The 13,181-nt window shown below is 30.9% G+C and overlaps 1 pseudogene; it reads right to left on the bottom strand.

The window, feature by feature from the left end:
- Positions 1–10,761: 10,761 nt before the first annotated feature.
- Positions 10,762–11,611, bottom strand: LOC107501872 (annotated as a pseudogene).
- Between the last annotated feature and the right edge of the window lie 1,570 nt (positions 11,612–13,181).

The raw sequence follows: 13,181 nt of genomic DNA, 5'->3' as shown, positions 1-13,181 counted from the left end.
GTGCCAGCAACATTGAAAAGCATTGCTAGCAGTAATTTTTTCTTCTTCTTATTTTTTTTTTTCCTATGATCTAAGATGCTGGCAATGATGCCATTAGGATAGATTACCAGATTTCAAGAAGATGATGTTGTGGGCTGAACTGCGTCCCCCTCAAATCCATATATTGCATTCCTAACCTCAAGTACTTTGGAATATGATTGCACTTGGAGTTGAGGCCTTTAGAGTGGTAATCAAGGTAAAATGAGGCATGTAGTTGGGCCATATTCAATACGACTGGTGTCCTTATAAAAAAAGGAGACTATAATACATACACACATAGGCCAAGAAATGACTGTGTAAGCACACAGTAGAAATACAGACATCTGCAAAACAAGAGGAGAAGCAGCAGAGGAAACCAAACATGCTGTAACCTCAATTTTGGACTCCTAGCCTCTAGATTGTAATAAAATGAATTTCTGTATTTTAAACCTTCTGGAATTTTGTTATATCAACCATTACAAACTAATATAGCCCAGTAGATGGGTACTAAGCAGACAGAAAACAATTAATATCTTACATACCGAAGATAAAGGAAATGTTTATTGTAATATTCAGCAGAAACGGGGTATAATCTGAACACCTTGATCAAACTGGACTATGATAGTAGCAAAAAATATACAAGTTCTTAGAACCAAAATATATCATATTCAACTAAAGTCTTACCTGATGTATATAATTTAAAAACATAGATCTAGATCTATGTCTGTCTGTCTATCTATCTATCTATCTATCTATCTATCTATCTATCATCTATCTATCTATCATTTATCTATCTATCTGCAGAAAAAAAAAAAAAACTTGGCCGAACCTAAAGTATACATTAAGGATCCTCATAAAATTCTTAAACTTTTGCCATCATATCACAGAACCAGGGCCCCTCGATTAAAAGTTAGAATGGGAAACTTTGAGAAAAGACTCTGTGATAAAAACCTAAGATGTGTGGTAATGTTTTCCCACATTTTTCCTAAAGGTATATATGGTTATTTACCATAGACTATTGGACAAAGAGTAATAACCATACATTTTAATAATCATATTAAATAGTTTAGCCTCTTACCCCCAGTCACTGCAACATACACTCCAATGTGTGCAAAAGTAGAGTGGGCATTTATAGTAATGTCAGATTTGGGGATTACACCTAAGATTAATAATACAGACTTCTCTTCACCAAGATTTGCTTTTCTCAAGCCAATTTAGTAGAACTGAATAGTTATAAAAGAGACCATATGGCCTAACAAGCTTGCCTTATTTATTATCTAACCCTTTACAGTAATAGTTTGCTTACCCCTGGTTTAGATTTCATAGTGTTTAAGGTGGAAATGTATTAAAATGAACACAATAATGGCTTCATTGAAATTCTCTTCCAGTTTGGGGTTCTTGATGTCATTGTTTGAACAAGTAAAATGAGGGCTCCCAGTGTTGAAGTATGCAGTTGTACTTATTAAAAAAGGCAATATAATGAAGGAATAGAGAGTATACTTAGAACTGAATAATAAAGATCTTAGAAAGATTAAATAAATCCTTATGAGAAAGACTTGCATAAACTTAGATCCTTCATGAATGAAGGCTGGATCACCCATCAGATAACAATTAGCTGAAGTGCCAGCTGTGAACAAAGTGGCTATGGACAGGTAGTGGAAGAAAAAGGCGTAAATACCATTTGCAGTCACGAGACTAGTTATTAAGCTAAATACTGAATTATCTACTTATATATTTTCCTGTGGTCTCATATATTTATGTATAAATCTATAATTTTCTTTTCCTCGGTCTACTTTAATTTTAGATATTTATTTTAGTAGTGTTAAGTTTTATAATTTGTATAATATAAAAACAAAATGAAATGATAGGAAAAATGAATATCACTCAGAAATCCTAAAAAATTGAAATAAGATTTGGTTATGAATCAGTAAATGATAAAGTTTTGGGCTGTCCCAATTTGGGGAAGTGAGCAATCAAGACTGCTGCATTTCATAAATCTAAATGGTATCTTCCATATTATATTATACATAACTGTTACCTTATAGAATAAAATGTGACTAAAGTGCCTTCATTAAGTCATATATATACAACAAGTTTGCCTAAAAAGTCATCACATGTTTTATTTTCATATTTACACTTGATATTTCTAAGATGTAAGGGAGAAACATCTTCTGTTATTATTATTCTGGTTGTTATTGTTTGGAAAGGTAAGTATGAAAGAAAGGTGTACAGAGATGTTGGACTCATGTACATTTGTTATGACTGGAGTCCCCTCACATCGCTTGTCCATTCTTCATTGTGAAACATCTCCCTAGCCTCATTACAAGCTAGAGTTACTCTTTTCCAGCATCTTTTGAAGAGAGGACACAGGTAGGTAATTTCAGCACTCAATCAGATACACCCAAATCAAGTTTGGATTCAAAGCAGAGTAATAATGAGAAAACAAGAGCCACATAGAATTCATGATTTGGTGAAGTGACAAAGGCAGCATTGACTGAAGTTTTGTGCTGAGTTCTGGTGGCAGTGGATGATAGTCAGCCTGAAAACAAGGTTGGATAATATTCTCAGGTTCCTATACCTCATGACTTTCTATCCTCCTGGAGACACTTGCATTGTCTAATATTTTTCTTAAAAATTCGTATTCCTGAACTATATTGTGTGAGGTTTGTTTTGGGCATGTAAGGGTCCTAAATCAAACAACATCTTTACTTTGTAGTATTTGTGATGTGAGTGATAGTGAGCTGAACAGCCCAGAAATAGAGTAACAAATTATTTTACACAGAATTTATATTATACATGTGTCGGCACTGAGCTGATCAAGAAGGGACAGTTTTGGTGGTGAGACGCCTCGTTGAAAGAATGCCCAAGGAGTTGACATGAGAACGAAATGGCAGGCACCAACTTCATTGTGGGGAGAGTGCTTTTGTTGAAGGGAGGTCTGTTCTATTGCAGGGAGCACGCTTCAGCTTCTGCTTTCTTCTGCTGCTCCCAGGGGACCACGTGGGCTTTATATATGTCAGAGGATAATAGTGGCATTCTGCCACACATGTGTGATATAATAAGCTGAATTATACTTACATAAGTTAGGTGCAGGTGTCTTACTACTCTAATGTAACATTCTAAATCCAGAGTCTTATTTTTAGCCACTAGCCTGGATCACAGCCAGACCTGGGACCCACAGAATGTAATTATACTGACACTATAAATAATTTCTATATATGTATATAGAAAAGAAAGATCAAGATTTTAATCCATTTCAGGAAAAATATTGTGTTTTATTAATCACTAAACATTTTACCTACCTGTTTTTTTAAAATATAAATACCATCACTACTGGCACATGAATTCATTCATATTAGAAATATAGCTTGAATAGTTGAAACAGAAAATTGATAGAAGTAGATAAACTTTTATCAAATTCATCCTACAGGAACAATTCACTCCAAGACACATATTCATTTTATTTTACTTTTTACAATTTGATTCTTTTTAAGGTAAATTCTACTGTTTATACTGTTTAATAGCAGAATATCTGGTAAAAGATTGACAGCCATCATGCATACCATATTTTAGTTATGTTTTACCTCATATGTATAAAGCTAGTATTCTGTACTTATACTGACTGAATTGTTTTAAAGTCGGGTTTATAAACCACATTTCAAAAATTGTAAACATGGATACACCATATTTGTAGTAGCTTTCCAAATTAATTAACTATAACATGCCATATATATCTATCAATGAAATAGCATCTGTGTGTACGTGCATGTGTGTGTTGGGGAGTAGGAATGATGAGGAAGATAGAAGATGAATACCAATCCCTTGTTAGAATTTAAAATTTCACTGTAAGACTGTATAATGAAAGGATAACATGTATTAAAAGCTATAGTATGCTTTTTGGAATCTTTAATGCTTCTCTAGATCTTTACTATTAAGAGCAAATATACCTAATTTAAATTAGCATATTCTTTCTATTTTATGCAACTAATGCTATTAATGGCTTTTATAATTAAATATGTTGTAATATTAAATAATAATCCAAATATATAATTCGATTAGCCTTTAGAAGAAAAAACTGTTTTAGTTCAGAAAAACATCATTTTAATATACTATTCAGAATCATGGAAATTCAATTTTAGTTAATATTTTAAAATACATCAGCTTAATTTTGTCTAAATTTTAATAAAATTATTCTCCTATTAGAAACACCAGAAATTGCTGCTGTTAGCCTCAAACCCTTTTGGGCAAAGTAGTTTTCAAATATGTAAATTAAATGTAAGAAGTTGTAGTTTCATTTTATTATATGTAGGCATTCCGACTAATAAAATAAACTGTTTATCCTATCTATTATGTGTGCATCTGCGTGTATCCAAAAGTCAATATATATTAAAAAATAAGACCTTCATGGTAAGAATAAGGACCAGAAAACTCTAATGAAAAAATAAATAACTCTCTAATGTTGTTAATGGAAACAGAAAATAAACAAAATTGAAATGCTAAAAGATGGTATGAAAGACCTTCAATTCTACTGTCCAGTCAGCCAATAAAACAGATTTAATAAAGTAAGACAAGCAAAGAGCTGTTTCCTAAATATATGCCTTCCCTATTTCATCTCATTTTGTACATTTGCAATTTTTAAAACACCCCCCCCCAAAAAAAAAAACAAAAAGGCAATAAATAAGAAGTGATATAATGTACTTTCTAAAGTGTGGTACAGCCCAATCTTTTGGACTTAATTTTCAAGATAACAAATTTATCAGAGTCATTATTATTTACTTTATCCTTTGTACACGAGAGGAAAAAATAGAGATTCTTGTGGTTTTGTTTTTACTCTAACAGAGAAATACATTTTTTATTTCTGAGTTTATTATATTATTTGTATAAAATTATAAATTATAAACAATAAAAATATAAGGCTTTCAGAGTTTAAAATTACATTCTAGAAGAAAATATTAAATTTATGAAGTTAAAAGCAGCTCAAGATAAAATAAAGACATTTACACATTATTTCATAATGACAAGAGTTAAGATATGGAATAAGTTAATTGAATACTCTGACCATCTAATATCATTCATCTATATAACTTTAACATTTCCTTATTGCACCTATATAAAAAGGTCTTTCCATAATTCTAGAATTGCCGTTACAAAAACGTTCTTTTAAAAAGTTTGTTATTTCTCACTATTTTGTTCCTGGACTTAGTAGGAAATATTCATTTTTCACTATTAAATGTATATTATCAGTGTGGGTTTTTTTCTAATTTATTTATTTATTTTTTATTTTTTTGGTAGATTCTCTTTAGCAATTTAAGGACATTCTCTTTTATTCCTAAACTCACACTGAATTTTGTTGAATGCTTCCACTGTATACATTAATATGACCATGTATTCTTTTTTTACAGTGTTGGTAGGAAGATTAAATTGATTCACTTTGAAGTATTAAATTCTTACATTTTCAGGATAAGTGTCACTTGATTAAGTATTACTATTTATATAAATTTATATGTTATAATATATATTATTATATTTATATATACTTATTTATATACTTCTAGATTCTATTTGTTATACTGTAGAGCAATTTGCCTAGAAGTTTGATAAATATTTTCTTTTTCCTGGCAATATCTTTGGTTGTGGTATCAGAGTAGTGCCGGTCTGATAATATGTGTCGTGAGTGTTCCCTTCTCTTTAATTATCAGAATTTGTGACGTATTTGTAATATTTCTTCCTTAATTATTGGCTAACTTTGACCATTTTGAAAGCTATTAAATAATTTTAAATAAAACACAACCAAATTTAGGGAACACACAAAAATATCAAACTCACTATTTGGGCACCTCTTTTGAATTACATTAATTTTTAAAGTTTTAAACATTTAAAAAATCTGATTGATGGTGAGCATCCAATAAAGTGTTTACTGAAATGTTTATTTTTTAGTTGAAAATAAGCATTTCTACAAATGATTTGCAGTTCAATTTCTTTAAATGTATATCTATATATATGAAAATATATTTTTTATTTTTTATAAATCTATCAAATGCTTATTTTGTATTAGCAGAATATCTCAGCCTGTTCGGATGCAATTATAAATTATGTACATACCATGAAGAAGTCTAAATATATTTCTGTTCCATAGTTTTTCAATTTTGTAAGGACATTGAGCTTTATAACAATCCTTTATGTCATCAAAATGTTAGTCATATTATCACCACAAAAACAAATATTTTTCTTAACATTGAATTTTCAACTTTGTAAAAAGATTCATAGAAATATCTAATATTTCACTTTCAAAAGAATGAACTTTCAAAATTTAAACATTAATTTCATAAATTTAATTAAAAATGTCTATTAATGAAACTCATCAGATTTTTTATTTTGAGTACATACTATAAATTGGCACAATATAACCATTTGCTAAATTCTTATGAAGCTGAAAATTTCACAATCTTCACTTTTTTATGTCAAATTAATTTGGAGAAAGTCTAAAATGATCCAAATTAACTTAAAAAAGTTATTTGTTCAAAATAAAAAGTTATGTTTCACAGAGTAATATGTAAATGCCGTTCCACGGACGTATGTGTCAAAGTTTTGTTTTCAGGCAAATTTTATTCTAAAATAGTTGCTAACCTTTAAATAAGTTTTGTAGTTTCTTTTACCGATTTACGTCATATAGTTTGCATGTATTAGATATCAGCAGAGATGTGATAGTAGGCAGTCAATGTCAAAAAACATCTTGTGTAAATTGCATTTTCATTTTGAACATTATGGAAAAAGGAAATATAATTCTTTATTTTTGTTAAATAGGAACTGGATTGTTAGGTTTCTATTGTTTCTAAAGGCTTTACCAAAAACTTATAAAAAGTGTCACCAAAAAATAGAAGTAATAAACAGTTGTTGAATCAACCTATAAAATAAATGACAAAACTATTATAATACAAACAGAAACAATTTTCTGGATGTTCTAAGGCAATACTGTTTGGCCTCTTCTTCCCACATATATCTCACATAGACCAAACTTATAATTTCTCGTATTTCATATGGACTTTTAGGCCTGATGGATCTTAGCATACTTAGCTAGTACACCAAAATGACCAGCTGGTTGCACTTAAGATTCACAGGTGTTAGTCATCCCGAACACTGATTTCTGAGTGCACTTCATTTTATTTGTAAATTCACCACACAGGAGAAGTCTACTTCACCCACTCTGGCTTACTGCAATAAAATTAATACTAAAACTACAGTAATAAAATTAATAATAATGCCTCATTGAAATGAAATATGCTACCAAGTGCTAAACCGCAGCAGACAGTGGGACAGCAGTAATAGACCATCATAATTCCAGGCAAACTAAAATATATGCCACTCATTATATGAACCTTCACCTTCCTTTCTCTTGGCTACTGTCATTATTTTTACATTGTCACAGTTTATAGCAAGAATACTTTTAGGTAAAATTAAATCTTCAATGTCTTGATAATAAGCTTATTTCAAACTTTGGAATTAACAATTGATATGTAAAATATTTTGACCATAAAACTATTAAATGCAAAGGCATGTAATATTTGAGTCCATAGATTGCACTCACTGAATATGTGATAGTTGAAGGAGAAATGTAACTAAGAAAATCAAGAGGCAGAAAGTAGGACTGTGAGTTATAAAGTTGGGGAATTTTCAGTTATTAATATATTTGTTGAGTGCATATTTTCAAAATGAAATATGCCCTTTAACTACAACTATACATTTTGTTAATAGTACTGCATGTTATGGTGGATGTATTTCTATTCGAAGGCATTTATCTCTGAACTCTATGAATTATAGCTATCATATGATTTGTTTACTTTCTTACATGGCTGCATGTTCATAATCCTGGGCATTTTTATAGTCATCCTCTGGCCACCTACTCTTTTCATACTTTGTCTTTGTTGTTGTTGTAGTTGTTGTTTTTGCCAGGGTCCATTTCTAAATACTTTTATTAAGGAAGAGTCTATCTACTTGCAAGCTGAAAAATATTTTTATATTTTTCTTCATAATTGAGTGATAACTTAGTTGTATATAGAAATCTATAATCAAAATGTGTCCCCCTCATTACTTTGTAGGCATTTTTTGCTGATAAATGTAAAGAGTTTGATACCGATTGGATTTTGGTTCTTTGAAATAAGCAATAAGAATGTGTCTGTGTGCATAGATAATTTCATTAGATTTATACATAAGTGTTTCTTTTGTTGATCTTTATATGAAATGATCCATATTATATTTATATTTTTAATCTTGATCTATTCCACAATAATATTTTTATTGTGTATGGATTTTAGTTTCATGTTTATTTCCATGTCTCATATTTTTTGGTTGTTGAAAACTGAATATTTTGAATAATAGTAATATGTGGCATCTCCAATAATCAGATCTCCTTCCTCTCAAATTTGTTTTTATTGCTTCTTGTTGTAGTTTTATTGTTGTTGTTTTTCAGTTAGTTTCCTGGGCCAATTCTGTAAGGGCTGTATTCTTTGTTATGTGAGGCTACTGAAGTATCTGCTCAGTAATCTTAGTAGTGATCTAATTAATGATTAGACAGAGATTGACTTAAATGCCCTTAAGCAATAAGTTTTTATCATTTCTTAGGTGTTTTGTGTGTGTTCAACAGGACTTCAATGCTCTAGTAAGTAGTTTACACTTCTTTCTTAGACTTTATTATCTTTCTGCACAGAAACTTAATGTCAGACAGAGGTGAGATTAAGGTGTTTTAGTTCCCTTCTGGGCACTTGTGAGTGCACAACCCTTTGAATGTGTGTGGCCTTCTAGATTTCTAGAAATGTTTTAGAACTGTTCAAAATCCTCTATGGACATCATATTCTTCAGTTTTTCCTATTGAGTTTCTTTGGTCAGTTTCTCGTTTGCTGCAAATAGTTTTGCAACCTTGGGCAACTGTAATGTTAAATAAATGGTACTTACTTTTATTTTGAAAAATGCCCTGGGAAAAGGGATGTTCTGCTTTGAGCAAGTTCTAAATCAGGTCTTTAGGGACAAGTTTTGTGAATTATGCTTTCCAAGGCAAGTACAATATTCTGAGGGTGGGTCTTAGGTGGGCCTTCCAAACCTGTTCTGTTTACTCCAGAAGCTGCTAGGTAGCTGTTTTTCACAGTCATCATGCATAGTTGCAAGACTGACAATTTTCAAGGCAAGAGAGAGAGGTAGGTTATAGGGAAGATACCACAGAATTCCACAAAGCCTACTGATTTTACCAAGGTAAATAAACACGGATGGGTTTATTACAAGATCGTAGTTAATTTCGAGAGTTCTGATAAAGCTGATTTAAAAAATGTTGCTATTGTCTCTTTTTCTTTTTATTTATTTATTTATTTCCTTTCTTTTTTCTATTTTTTTTGCAGGAAAAGTGGGTTTTCTGGGAACACCTTACTTTGCCATTTGGGAAGTGCTTCACTCTCAGTATGACTTAATTTGCAGTTCTCTGCTTACTAATAAGCTTGAGAATCCTTTCATATGTGTGTTGGCTATTTGAATTTCTTCTACTGAGAACTGTATATTCAAAAATTCTTCTCTCTTTTTTTTCTATTGAGTTGTTGGTCTTATTTATTATGGTGCGTTTCTACCTTATACGGGATATGAGTCCTCAGCTGGTTATAAAGAATTCTAACTCACTTCTATTGCATTGTGATTTGCCTATTTTCATTTTTTCATAATCTTTTAATTAACAGAAGTTCTCACTTTTTAAATATAATTATTTTCTTTCATAGTGCATTTTCTTTTTTGCTGAAAAATATGTCGTATACTAAGATTATAAAAATATTACTTTATATAACTTCATAAAATATTATCTTTGCATTTTACATTAAGATATGTAATATACCTGAGAAATAATTTTCTCATGGATTTTGGGGTATAAATACAATTCATTTAATTCATTTCCATTTAGACACAGTCTTTTTCAGCACCATTTATTTAGAAATATTTATTTTATCCACTGACAAGCGGTGTTTTCTGTCTTATACCAAGTCTCAGCATATGTAACATATATGAGCACTCTCTATCATGTTCTATTTGTTTATTTATTTATTGATGCAAAAATGCTAGACTATCCTAATAGATATTTATACTTGTTTATATTTTATATTTTTTTAGACTGAAGAAAAGAAAGAACAAAAGCTCCTAAGATTTCAAACTAAAGAAGGCCATGTTTTTATGAAAGAAGTTGGAAGCACATCGGAGATGCAAATATAAGAACAATACACTATTACAGTATATTAAAGACATATATAGCTTAATTCAATTGCACCATCATATGATTTTATAAAAGAGATAATCTACATGTTCTATTATCTTTATTGTTGTTGTTCCTTAAATAATTAAAAATAATAATTCTTATCAGTAATTATAATTTTCCATAATTTCATCAAAAAAGGTTTGCCTTATTTACACTTATAAAATGAATAATAATATATTTGGTATTATATATAATTATAAAGAATTGATACTGAATAATAATTTGTTCAATAAATGAATAAATCAATGATTTTAGTTCATGAATTTGGGAAGTAACACAAAATGTTTTTTATATTCTTGGTTTAGTGTTAAAGTGAATATGACCTTTCATATTTTCCTTCAATAATTTTAATTACTACAATTTTCTTAACATGTTACTTAATATTAAAATAACATTTCCAAACATGAAAGTGAATTTTTTTTCAAAGCTGTTTAATTTTGTTTAAGAGTTCATGGAAGAACAGATTAAGACCACTCAGTAGTTGTTTCTACCCATTCAGCAGGCCTGAGCAGTGAGAGCTGCAGACTAGTCTTCGATGGTGGGCTGAGCAGCCCAGTCTTCAGTAGGAAACTGCTGAATAGGCACAGAAGACACGTGAATTCCTTCAGGCCAGTTTCCAACCTCAGGTTGAGCAGCAGTGAACTCAGGAGCTGGAGCCATCCATTCACACTGAAATTTCTCCTTAGTCAGAGCCTTTTCAGCAGTGGCCTGCTCTTACTTTTCAATTTCTTCAGAATCTCTGTAGAGGTAGAGATCAGGCATGACCTCCCATGGATGTTCACAGGAGATTGTGCCATGTGTGCACAAAAGTTCCTGGGCCAGCATTCACCACATCTGACCCACTGAGAAAGCACCCTGGTTTCTGAAAGAGATGGTGGTGTCCACATATCACAGAGTCTGTGTTATACAGAGCAGTGATAGGCAGGTTAGCACAAGATGCCTCTGTGAAAGACTGGTGGTCAGTCCTGGGATCTGTAATACCAAAAATCTGGGCTCTTGGAAGGCTACCTGGATCAGATTACTGAAGTTCTCAAGAGTGAAGGGGCCAGAAATAGGAGTGGCTCCAGTGACAGTAGCACACTTCAGCATAACTTGGTGGCCAGTATTCCTGGATGACATGATACTAACATCAGCCAGGTTTTCAGTGTCAACAATGGCACAAGCTGCCTACAAAAACTTCTTCTAAATTCTCTTCAGATTTATGATGTAGATACCATCACTTTTCCTTTTATACATGTTCTGTCCCATTTGGAAGTTAAGGTTGGTGCCACCTAAATTAGTTTCTGATACAAGGAATTTGAGGACATTCTTCATTCGTAGGTTATTAAGGGCTCTGGACACTGAAAGTTTTTCTTTAAGTTATTTGGGAACTGAAGACAATGCCTTATAGGTTGCTCTGTGGGTAGCTCAGAAAAAGAAAGCAAATTTGCCATGTAATTCACTATTATACATATCTATCATTGTCATTTTTAGTCTTGTCAAATATTTTTTTGAAACATGGCTTTATTTGAATAAAAATAAAAAAAGTGACTTGTTAAATATAGATAAGTCAAATATCAATTTTAGACAAAACATCCTTGTTGGATATAAGTATACTGCTTATCAATTCAAAGAGTGCTGCCCATCGCAATATAAGCCTTTATTTGGTGATGACCTGAAACTCTGTACTCAAATGTAATTAACAATTTTTAATGAATAATATATAAGTCAACTTGACTAATTGTATATACTTCAAGTTTCATCTTATGTAAGTTTACTTTACATAGTTGTATTTGTTTCGTCATGTAAATTCCAGAAAAAAAATATGTTAAAAAATGTATAAATTGGTAGAAAGTCAATATATCCTCTATTAAAAAATGGTATGTGTTATATGTATTTGCATTTATATGATTGTATGCATTTATTACACCTCATAGAATTATATAATAAAGAGTACAATTTTCTGTATTTAAAGACTCTGGGATATTAAAAGGCAAAGATGAAGTCATATTTATTCAGTATTCAGCTGTAAGAAATCCTAAAAAAAAAAATTGATATATTGGTTAAAATCAGTGGTCATGAACTTCTAAAGCAATAGTTTAGTCAAGACCATCTTTTAATCTATTTGATTCAGCTAAATTTTATTTTCATTTTTATTTTTCCTGTGCCATGCTGGCACCCACTATTCTGGCCAATATTTTGTTTAAAAGTGTTACTTCTCAATTCTTTACTGCATCAATGCATACTTTTGTTTTGACTTTTAATTTTTCAGTGTTTATTCCTGGCATGCTGTTTCATTTTTACTCCTATTTCCCATTATATATTGTAATCTGTATAAATAATTGCAAGTGAATGAACTCTGCTAATACCTTCTGGAACATGGTCCCTTAAACTACAACTTACTATTGAAACACAGTGAGTTTGATAAACTCCAGTGCTTCAGGACAGGATAAAATGTGAGATAAATATTTGGGGTGTTTTTATTCTATTCTTTATTTCTTAGGTGTCCTTTCTTTACTCATTATTTCCTTTCTCCTTCTTAAAAAAAAAATGCACCGAAGAAAACTATAAATCTGCTGTAGCAACCAGGTAAATATGACTTATTGCTCACTATTCTCTGGAGTGTTTCTATGTAAAAGATTTAGTCAAATAATTGTGCACTGATTAAGAATCTAAAAGTAAGGTGGTTGTAAATATAAAATAGAGGTATTAATGTGCTCAATATCTGTCTACTAAGCAGGAATTTATATAGTCAACAATGAAGCAAAGATGACCCATAGAAAATGTCATGGGACTGAGTAGACATGAATAAACTGAAATATAAGTTGATCTTTTTCATCATTTTGTACTCCCATCTAAACATATTTTTAGGATTTTAACTCCCCTTAAATAATATTTATACTCA

The sequence above is a fragment of the Rousettus aegyptiacus genome, unplaced genomic scaffold (genome assembly GCF_014176215.1).
Source record: "Rousettus aegyptiacus isolate mRouAeg1 unplaced genomic scaffold, mRouAeg1.p scaffold_m13_p_4, whole genome shotgun sequence".
NCBI classification, from domain to species: Eukaryota; Metazoa; Chordata; class Mammalia; order Chiroptera; family Pteropodidae; genus Rousettus; species Rousettus aegyptiacus.
This window is presented reverse-complemented; position numbering and strand designations above follow the sequence as displayed.